At 45.6% G+C, this 3,865-nt stretch overlaps 1 long non-coding RNA gene across 1 annotated transcript; it reads left to right on the top strand.

The window, feature by feature from the left end:
* The first annotated feature begins 2,698 nt into the window (after positions 1-2,698).
* LOC121594943 lies at positions 2,699-3,132 on the top strand. The gene is made up of 3 exons (XR_006005053.1): positions 2,699-2,747; positions 2,841-2,965; positions 3,046-3,132. It is a non-coding gene; the product is annotated as an uncharacterized LOC121594943 (long non-coding RNA).
* The last annotated feature ends 733 nt before the right edge of the window (positions 3,133-3,865 follow it).

The following is a 3,865-nucleotide window of genomic DNA, read 5'->3' as shown; positions in this document are numbered from 1 at the left end:
TCCTTTATAGTCGCAGTAGAATGATCTACGTGATATCGATCAGGAACGCATTCAGCATATCCTTGTTCCACACGACGAATTCCTGTCCTTCTGTGTCTTGCCGAACGCCAGCATCAGGTGGCACGCTGAGCAGATCAGTTGCATGATATCGTACTCTTGTGTGACCGGCACCACATATGCCGATTCGTTCACAACACAACACGGGTTAGCGTTACTTTTTGCGCATATAGCCTACCGGGAGAAAGGTCACCTACATTAAAACCAGTCAATTCAACCCACCAGGAACTTTTCATTCATCCCCGGAAAAAGCGTCCGGGTGTGGGAAGGGTCGTAGCGAGCTCCTTCCTCTGCACCCCTTCACAGCTGCAGATGATGCCGACTAAAGAATCCCCGCCAGAAAAGGTTATATGGCACAAATTACATCCTAAAATGAAACAATCATCGAAATCAAACACAAGCACACCTTACCTCAGCGTCGTGCGTGAAGGTTAGAAATTCCATCCTGCTTTATTCAATGCTCCAAGCTATTTTTTTCGCTTCCACCACAACTAAATAATAGTGTCGTGGTTAGTTTTATGTTTAATCTACAAAACAAAACGTTTTTTATAAGAAATATCACATAATTTGCACAAAATACTCACAAGATCACCGCACACGCAAACACTTGCTGTTTACATTTTGGCTTCACTCTCATTTGACATGTTAAAAATTTGCAAGCCCCAAAGCGTGGATCAAAAAGGGGGGTGGGAGGGGAGAGAAGGTGATGAGATCGAAGCGGCACGAAATGGCCGTTGCAAAACTGCACGTTCGGAACGCTAAGTCCCAGAAGAGGGAGATCGAGCTACGAATGTGACAGAGAGGGCATGAGAAAATGAAAGAATTTGAGTGCCATTGTCGAGAGGGAAGGAGAAACGCGCTGCGACGAGAGTTCGCATTCTGTTTTACACGCGCGCTTCACTAACACCTATACAAATACCGTGCTTTGACGAGCCGTCTGTGAATGTGTGTGTCTTCTTTCAGCGAGCTCAACAACTTGGATCTGCTCATCACATCGTGTTGTCTCGCTTACACTACAGCATCGAACCATCAATCCGTATGTCCCCCTCCTACGCGTACAAAATCACCAGTACAGCACGACGCTTTGCTGGAGATGGTTGTGCGCGTTTGGTTCTAAGTCCTGCGCGAAGTTTTTGTGCGTTCCCCCTGTGCAAAGCTACCCCCTGTGCAAAGCGACGGAAGAAATCATTCCCTTTCGCGCATTTTCTCAGGCCTTCTTTTTCCCTCCTACGGCAAATTTGTCGAGCAGCGTTTCGAGCTACCCGTCCCTGGCTCTGCTTCCTACCCCTCGACTGAGCGCGCTGTCGAAGGTTTGGATGTGTTGGTGCGTCAGACGGCCAATCGCTGTCAGCCGTCGTCCGTGCTTTTTCCCTCCATAGCGCTATCTCTTTCACGCGTGTGGTCAATGCTCGCGAGCTGTTGTGGCGCTTAAAAAAACCGTTAACAAACATTGCGGCATTGCATTTGATTTTTCACAAATCAAACCAAAAAAGCGCAATGAGTTCAATCGCTGCAATGTAAAAATAACTAACTAATCGCTAGCTCACGCTGGAGGGTTTGCTGTGCAACGCGCTGAATCCTAATTCGCATTAACACGTTCATCCCGGCGCTGATTTTTATCAACTTTCCGTTCTGAACGCAAGCTGATTATGATACCGGCATCCTGGAAAGTTCACTGGCAGTCCCTGGGGCCTGCCATCGAACTGAACATGTTAAGCATTAAGCATAACTTTGTTACCCAAAGCTTTTGCTTTCGTATGCTGTAGATTACACATATATGCTGTGCCGTCTGCGCAAGGGTATGAGCGTGCGTGTGTGTGCACAACTGTCGCCAAATGTGTTTTCTTCCGGAATGTTATGATCCATCGGTCAAAGAAAGGAAGGTGTTCATGAAAGGCGGAAAGACGAATTGAGGCCCCTTTAAATGGTAACTAATGACTGGGAGGAGGGGGTACTGGCACACATCTGTTGGGAAATTGAACAGTATACTTAAATTGCCAGCGGAGTGAGGGAGGGTGGCGGGGGGCTTCGGCATGTTAGCATTAATTAATTAAATTAAATGGACCCCTACGATCATCAGTCACAGGCCCTAAAACTATTGCCGGCATGGTAAAGGAGGGGGGGGGGGTTTGGGGGTCTCTAAATGGTTCTCCAGCCAAGGGGCCATAACGATCATCTTTTCGGGGGCCCTTGTCGCTAATAGTCTGTCCACCAGTAAACATACAGCATACTACAGACTAGAGATCTTCGGCGACCGCCTAGTCCGCCTACCGTAAGGTCCGCCGCTGGTTCATGACGGTGTTTTTGTGGAGGTTCATCCCCCGCATATGCGTATGCACCGGGCAGATGACAGTGTGGCAGTATGAAAGTTACCCGCTGGATAGGAGCGGTCGCGCGGCAACGCCCAAATAACCAAATCGGCCTTAACCCACTGTTAACCCACTTTAAACGCACGTGGGTTAAAGGTGGTCGATTCAGTCGTTAACCCACCAAATTTTAGAACATGTACTGTTTTTAGAACATGACTGACAGCCCCGGTTGTCAGTTTTTAACTCTGGGGTTTAAATGTGCAATCTATGTCAAAAGTAACGAATGCGCCAAAAAAAAAAGCTTGTCCGATCTTGTTCGGCCGGTGTGTATCTGCGTGTGTATGTCATTTTCACCGATGCTGTTTATAGGGATACACATTGGTTAATATTGCCTTTATTGCGTGTATTATATTGTGATATGGTATTAGTGTGATGTGATTGTAACTAAGATTTTATTCTATTTACCCACTGTAGTGAAGTCCTGATCCGAGGCCTTTGTGTGCATCCATCTTCTAGCGCCTTTGTCGTTTCGACTATCTGAAAAGATTGAGATATCGACGTAAAAAGCCATCCAAGTTGTTAGAGGACATATAGAACAGGTAGAGCTTCGGCGTATTAGCCACAAGTACACGTATATAATGGATTGCTTATAATCATCGTCGTTGATATATTTTTTCAGTAAAATGCCGCACGCCATAGTTCAGACAACTGATGCAAGAGGAAATGCCGAGCTATATATAATTCCAGAGGGCTGGATACAGGAAACAAGCCGAGGCAAAACATATTGTTGTTACGCCTGGTAACAATGTATTTATTTGAATTGCGTTTTAGACCTTCTTAGAACTGGCGCTCGCGTATTATAAATTTTCGCCGCACAGTTTAAAAATTAGTCTGTTTTCTCTCGTAGATAATTCGCAACTAACTGTCTCAATGGCACCTATTCTTCAACAGCTGATCAGTCTTGACCCCGTTTGACCCTGTTTTGTGACCGCTGCCGAACTTGTTTCTAATTGGCCCTATTTTTGGATCAGCTAGTTGTCTCGCCTAAAGGGTTATCTTTTCATCCTTTTCTGGTTTCCTAGCGCCATCTGGTGTTATTTGCTACATCTATTCGAGCTGTCTTTGACAGCTCGTTGTTTTGACTTTGTTTGGTGCATCTAATAAGCACGAGGATGATATCGTGCCAACACTCCACCCCGTAAATCCTTATAAAGGAAGGATTTTCTTAAAATCAGTACGATACATCCTACATCCTACTGTGAATATTAGCCTTAATAACTCGCGATAGTCTTCATTTATATCCGGCCAGCTCGCTATCATGATCATGTCATAGGAACTGTCTTGCGTGTATAGCCTACGTCCGCGCTGCAAGTGTTTTTTGTGCTTTATGAATTGCACACGGATACGACTTCGCCTACGTTTCCACACGATCAATCCTTCAATCAACTTTCTCTTATCTCCATACGGTGTTAGTTTTTTCCGTTTTCCTCTCCCGATTG

The sequence above is a fragment of the Anopheles merus genome, chromosome 2L, assembly GCF_017562075.2.
Source record: "Anopheles merus strain MAF chromosome 2L, AmerM5.1, whole genome shotgun sequence".
Taxonomy (NCBI): Eukaryota; Metazoa; Arthropoda; class Insecta; order Diptera; family Culicidae; genus Anopheles; species Anopheles merus.
Note: the sequence above shows the minus strand (reverse complement) of the source record. Positions and strands in the feature narration are given on the sequence as shown.